This window comes from Marmota marmota, unplaced genomic scaffold, assembly GCF_001458135.2.
Source record: "Marmota marmota marmota unplaced genomic scaffold, marMar, whole genome shotgun sequence".
NCBI classification, from domain to species: Eukaryota; Metazoa; Chordata; class Mammalia; order Rodentia; family Sciuridae; genus Marmota; species Marmota marmota.
The window spans coordinates 6,087,015-6,094,921 of record NW_026000316.1 but is presented as its reverse complement, the minus strand read 5'-3'; positions in this window follow the sequence as shown (position 1 = coordinate 6,094,921).

The window sequence follows — 7,907 nt, the reverse complement described above, 5'->3', positions numbered from 1 at the left end:
AAACATTATATTGTGAAATTCTTAACGAGATAGAAAAAAATAGCTTAAACACCTAAAAAATTAGGAGATACGCTGTGGCCATTTGTTGAAAACCTCAGTATTATAGTAGTGTCAATCTACTTCAAATTAAAATACAGATTCAGTGCAATACTGAACAAAAACCCAACAAACGTGTATAAGTTAATATTATTCTAAGTTAACAACATTATTATAAAATTTTTATCCAAGGACAAAGGACCAGGAAAAGACATAACAATCCAAAAATATAAACACCACTTATCAGGAGTTTTTGAAAGCTATAATAATTAAGACCATTTAGTATTGGCAGTGGGATAAACATATTATAAAAAGAAATAGAATTAAACACCCAGAAAGTGACTAATATATACACAAGCACTTGATGGGCATCAATAGTTCTACAAGAACATGCCCTTTATATGAGAAAAAAATGTCTATGTAACACCACAAGTAAACAAAAAAATCAACAGAGATCACAATACTTAAATGTAAAAAGCACAAACATAAACTTTTAGAAAACAATGTAGAAAAAATATCTTTATGAACTTTAGAGAAGATTTCATTTAAAGCCCATGTAAATCAAAAAATTAAAAATAAAAGCTTATCAAATTTGAACCTCTGTTCATTGAAATATGTCAAAAAATGAAGAGATAAATTATAAACATAGGAAAGATATTGGCAACACATAATTGACAAAATTAGTGTCTGCAGTCTATTTTATTAATTTTTTTGTAGTTGTAGATGGACAGAATACCTTTATTTTATTTGTTATGTGGTGCTAAGGATCAAACTCAGTGCCTCACATGTGCTAGGCAAGTGCTCTGCCACTGAGCCACACGCTAGCCCCTCTGCAATCTGTTTTTTCTTAAAAAAAAAATACAGTAAGAAAAATACAAAACTCTAACAGGCAAATGGATAAAAACTTCAGGGAGTCACTTCATGCAAAAGGAAGCCCAAATGGCTAATAAGCACATGGAAGAAGCTCAACCACATTATAAAATAAAATGTGATATGATCTCCATATTAGAACTCAGTCTGATAATATTGTATTGTAAAAGATGCAGAGCAACTGGCACCAGTATTCATAAACATTAAAAAAAAGTGGGCTGGGGTTGTAGCTCAGTGGCAGAGCACTTTCCTAGCATGTGTGAGGCACTGGGTTCGATCCACAGCACCACATAAAAATAAATAAATAAAATAAAGGCACTCTGTCCAAATACAGCAACAAAATAATAAAAATAATTTAAAAAAGCATTGTCTAGTGAAGTTGAAGTTGCATATGTCCTATGACCTAGAAGTAATCAAATTCTTAGGTACAAGTATTGAATAAATTCTTAAAACTGTGCCATAGAAGACAGTTATAAGAATAAGGTTCATAACAGTTCTTTTTGTAATAGTAAGAAAAATTAGAAATAACTCAAATGCTCATCAATAGAATAAGTACATTTTGAATAGTGACATACTGAAATTTTCTGCACAATAGCAAATAATAATGAATTACAACTTCATGAAATAATGAATCTAAATAACAATATTTATTTTAAAAACAAAGCCCAAAAGATGTCATAAAAGAATGCTCATGATATGATTTTTTTGTACTAACATTAAACTGTAAAAAACTAAAGAGATAATTACATAAAATATAAAGAAAAGCAAGAGGACAGTAAACACAAAATTCAGGATCAGACTACCTCAATGAAAGGAGAGAATGGATGAGGCATACTGAATTTTAAAAGGTAATGATGATTGTTTTATCTGAAATTGAATGGGTGAGAGAACAGTGTTCATTACAGTCCAATGTAGTTTACATAAATTTATAAATATTCTTTTGTATACACTTGACATTTAATAATTTTCAACAATGGAATTTCTCCTCTTTTAATGAATCTGGTAAGCAGTATAAGATCAGACCCCAACTTAGCAGCTGAACAAAATTCCTGGGGGCAAACTTTCCATCATATATTGATGTGGTGTAATGATATCCTTTTTCTTTCATGTAAAATAGTATCTATCAAAAAGATACCTGGAGAACAGCCAAATGCCAAAGCTGACAGTCAATCTTAGAAAAACAGTACAATCTTGGCACAAAACTAGAAACCCATTGAATTTATTTTCTCCACTTAGTTAACAGACCAGGTGTTGTTGTTTCACTAATAAGAAAATTATAGGCTGCAGACAGTATGACCACAGAAGCATTGAGCTTTACTGATAACTGTCTTATAAATTATAGTCAGTTGTCCTGAATATGAAAGCAATACCTCTACAGGGTTGGAAAACAAAGGAGTTCTGATTTAGAAAAGAGAACTTATTGGAATTCAGATACCCATTTATAGTTAATGGTGGATTATCTGGAATATTCTGTAATCAAATTTCAAGTGTAGATGAATAGTGTGTCTGCAGGTTTCTCTTCTCAGCATATGAAAGATATCAGAAACCAAATTAAAGATATTAAAAAGATGAGATATGTACCAAATCATTAGATATTGGCATACATATACCAATAAAATTCACTGTCAATCTTGAAATTCTGGGTTTTTTTCTAGTGAAGAAAATATGATATTTGGAATTCAAAGTCATGGATTTTGCTATCATTCTCAGTATATCTACAAATTATTTTTCAGTGTTTTGATACATAGCTGTCTCTAATTTGCTCTGATTGATATACCTCATTTGTGGTGCTTATGTTATGTGCAAATAATGACAATTCTAAAATGGAATCAAGGGAAACCAAAAAACTACTTTGAATTTTACAAATTATTGCTCTAGACTTTTGCTGGGTTACAGGGAAAACATGTTTTATAAGTAAGGATTTGTGGAAAAGAATACTAATATTTTGGGCTTATTAAAGTACTTTTAAAAACTACTAGTGACATAATATCCTGAAAGAAAAAAAGTATTTAAGTAATATTTTAAGCACTATAAATTATAATTCCATCTACCATAGTTTACATGAATAATTTGCCCTTTTATCCCAGTGAAGTTAAAGGTGGTATTATACTAGCATGCTGTTTTGACAAGGTGTATCTTTGGCAACGATTATGGTTTGGATATGGAATGCCCCCAAAAGTTCCTGTATTAATGTAGAAATGTTTGGAGGTGAGATGATTGGATTGTAATAGGTTTAATGTAATCAGTCCACCCTAGTTTGAATGAACTGGCTGAGTGGTAACTGTAGGCAGGTGGGGTGTGGCGTGAGAAGGTGAGCCACTGGAATGTGTCCTGAAAGGGTGGATCTTCCCTGTGGCCACTCGCTCTTCTTTCTCTCTGCTTCCTGGCCACCATGAATGTAGCAGTGCTCCTCCACCATTGTCCTTCGCCATGATGTTTGACCTCACCTTTTGCCCAGAGTAATGACCCCACACATCATGTACTAAATTTCAGAAACTGTGAGCACCTAATAAACTTTCTATCATTTAAGTTGTTCTTGTTGGGTATTTTGGTCACAATATTGCAAAAGCTGACTAAAACAGCAATTAAGTCAGTGTCTAGCATAAATCACAATGTCGGGTCTCATGGCTATCAGAATCATCAGTCCTCTGGAGAATCTGAAATTTAGAGAATTGTCCTAATGCTACTAATGTCCTGGTTTTCTTTGGGGAGTTCTAAAAGCATACATATGCACAGGTATAGACACATACACATACACACACACTACTCCACTTGCTTACATTCAAAACTCCCATTAAAATCATTTGAGAAATGTACACAAATATTCCATAAATTACAACTATTTTGTCAAGAAAGCCAGTAGAATACGGACAGTTCCCTCCCTGTTGTCTGGTTAAAAAAAAAATACACAGTGTGTGGAAACTGGGAGAGGCATGCCAAAGAATTCAAGCAGCACCCTCCTCCAAAAAGGAGTAGAAACACCAAATAAAGTTTTACCTTCACATTTTATATGGACTTAGGAAATACAAAGTTTATGTAACTGAAAAAAGATACTAATTGTTACTGAAACTGTCTTCAATATTGGTACTCTATGAGAGACATGGAGAAAGTGAGTATATGAAAGAAAGAACAATATTTAACCTGGCAATATTTCTAGATTTGGCTAAGAATAATATGGTGAACATGGGGAATGAAAAGATGCCAACAACAAATTTACTGCTATGAAATTTTCATTTTTTTTTTACTTTATAGGGCTTTTAGCCTAATCAAATTTATCTCATTTTAGTTGTGTTGATACTATTCCGTGAACCAAAATAAACTTCTTATTAAATTAAGAAGTCAGTTTTTATATCACTTTTCTGCATAATTTTTTGTAAATACTTGTTTCTTTTTTAAGGTGATCACATGCTTAGAATGTAGATTTCATGGTAATGAAATTCAAGCACAATATTTCAATTATTGTTATGGTTCATCACCAAGCAAAGGATTGTATGGTCAAGTAGTTGCTTGAATTTACTTTTTAAGAAATAACAGGACCATATACTTATTCCTAACTACTTAATTCACATTAATAGTGCTTTATTGATGACCAATTCATTCATCAATAAATGTATACAAATCAATAAATGTAACAAAACATAACAAAACCCTCTTAGTATATTCAGGGGATAGCATGATAGTCCACAAGGGGTGTCTAAAATTATGATAGCCATTTATTTTTCCTTGCAGTAATATATATTTTCTGGACTTATTTTAAATTCTCTCAAAAGAATACCCTATTTTATATGAAATCTTCAGTGATTAAGAGACACCACCTAGCTCTTGATGCACAAAAGTAGTTTTCTTATACTACCCCTATCCCTGGGCACCAAATCATGTCCCAAAAAGCTATCCAAAAAGAATATCTAGAAACAAGAGTTAGAGGGATCACTATGTTATGGCTACTCTTTTTTTTATACACATTAAACAAATTCTGATTTGGTTTCCAGCCTATTTCATTAAAAATAAAAACCAGATTCCAGGCATGATGGTGCACATCTGTAATCCTAACAACTCAGGAGGCTGAGGCAAGAGGATCACAAGTTGGAGACCAGCCTCAGTAACTTAGTGAGACCCTGTCTCACAATAAAAAATAAAAAGGCCCGAGGATGTAGCTCGTTTGTAAAATATCCCTGGTTCAATCCTATGTAAACATAAATAAATAAACAAACAAACAAATGTAAAGTCTAATATTTGTGACCAGAATAAAATGAAACATAAGTCTATGAATTTTACTATAAACCTAATTTACAATACATTTTACTTATACTTTCTAAAAACGGGAATGTGCCAAAATAATTTTAAGACATGACTGGTATAAATGGAAATGTTCATTTGTTTTTCAAATTACTTTTCACTCTCCGAGTGTCTTCTTTGCCTTCTAGTTTCTTGATCTAAGTTCTTTATTGGTAATGATCAACTGAATCTTCCTCAAGCAGAGTAGACTGTGTGCCAGATCAGTACATAACCTTACTAATGCTCAGTGACTCAGAACTACTCCATCTGGGTTTCTGTCCATCCAAAGAAGCAGCTGCTCTAAACAAATGCCTTACACATCTTGCCTGTTGTATCACTAGCTGAAATATGCTACTGCCATAATTACCATTCTCAACTTCTGAATAGAGCCAGCAACCAACCAACAATTTATTGAGTACACAGGCTGGTGCTAATTGTGTGGCCATATAATTGGGTATAGGGATTACTTTATTACTGCTGACTGGAAGCAGCTGTGCTTCCTGAAAACCCAATGCAGACCATGCATTAGCTTCCACATGGAACATCAATCTGTGATACTGAGGTAAATATTAAGAGCTGATAATTTTGGAAGGTGTTGATCATCTTAGGAGATCAACTATTAGAAAGAAGTGTTCTGATTAAGAATGACTGCTTAAGGTGTAGCCTACAATTATTTTTTATTGCCAATATTCTGTAAATACAGCTTGCTGGGAGAATGGGACATTTTTATGGTATCTCTAGGGCTTTCCTGGATTGTCTTCTCTGTCCCCAAGGCTAATTCGCACAACAAAAGTAGCACTGGGAAAAAAAAGGAAATGTAACACAGGAACAATACAGGAAGCCAAATCTATCTTATAGTAAGCTCTGAGAATAAATGAGGACAACTGAGTAAAGTGCCCTCCATACCATCTGTGTAAGCTCCCTACTAGAATGTAACTGAAAAAAGGAATCTTGCCATCTTTGTAGAGCCTAGATCAGTGACTGGCATATATTATATACTCAATAAATATATTAATAAATGCAGAAAAATGCTGGCTTACATCAGTAGGATTATTTTTTTCCTTTTGTTTTTTTTTTTTTTTTTTTTGGTATAGGGGATTGAACCCAAGGGCACTTAATCACTGAGCCACATACCCAGCCTTTTTTAATTTTAATTTTGAGACACAGTCTCACTAAGCTGCTGAAGCTGGCCTTGAACTTGTGATCCTCCTGCCTCAGCCTTCCAAATCACCGGCCTTTTAATAGATAATAATTTTGTATTCATAAAAACAAACCATGTCCTTCCTAGAGTCAGCCTTTATGCACCAAGTAGTCATCCCCCCAAACTGAAAGTTTTCCTTCCAGTATTCTTTTCATTGCTCTGTCCTCTATGATATTTTCAAGATTTACATATAGCTAATCTGAAAAACATATAAATGATTATTAAAGGATATCCTATTTTACACTTCAGTGGTCAGGCAAGAAGCAGGGGTCTTTTTTTTATCAGGTACTAGATCAGGCCAGTTGGGGTAGTTATTTGGAGTGAGGAAGACCTTGTAAATCTCTGACCATGCAATGAACCTGGATAGTGAACCATGGTAGCAGACACAGCAGTCTCTACCCAGAACTGGCAGAAACCATGGCTCAAGAAGTGGAAAGAAGATAAAAGCAGAGAGAAATCTAGTTTCTGCTGGTGTATCATTTTGTCCCTTGAAGTCTGAGCTGAGTGAATCGGGTAAAATAAGTCTAAATTGTGGCCTATCATGTGCCTTTGCCACAAGTCCTTACTACTGGATGGGGCTTGATAATGCTGATAAAAGAGCAAGCTCTTGATTTTTGTTTGATACACCAGTGACATCTCATAGGAGCCCTGCATATTTGAGGAAAGGACATTCTCTTTGTTTATAATACATTAGAAAAGCAGTAAATGTCACTTTTAAGGAGGCTTTGAAGTAAGTTCCTCCAAAAGTAAAAGAAATACACCCAGAAAAAATAACAAGAATTTTCAAGACATTTAACAACAAAACATAAATCTTATATTCTCTCAAACCTGACAGTTTCCTTAAGTAGAATGTCAAATTTAATTAAGTATATGTTGACTTGAAGAGAAGTGTATATTTAATCTTCCTAATTTCCATCATTTGGTACATTTTCATAGAACCAAAAATTCATTACCTTTGATCTATCATACAGTTTATCATGTCTATGCACAAAGTATATCAAATATAACAATATGTTACAACTACATTAAGATAATGAATGAAACTAGTTTGTAGTATTTCCAATCAAGGTAGAAGAGAAAAAATTAAATATATTCAGTTTCCTGCAACATTAAGAACATTTCTATATACAAACATATTACATTGAACACATTTTATATATGTAAATGATAAAAACTCCATTTGAAATGTATTTCATTGGTTTTAATATTACAGAAATCTTATTTGGTTTATAAATGTTAATTTTGGAAAGTAAGTTTAATTCACAAAGCAACTGAAATCTACTTATTTGTATTTGCTCTAATGTCAAATAAAAACCATAATATTTCTTTCCTCTAAAATGCCTAATATGATGTACTACACGTATGATTTTTAATTTATACTTTTATAGTTAAGCACTATTTATTTCCTAAAGGATTTGAAGAAGCAATTCCTTATTGGCAGAATGTGTATGCTTTTGCCCATCCAAAATTCAAACATTGAAGCCCTATCTCCCAATGTGATGGTATTTAGAGATGGGGACCTTGG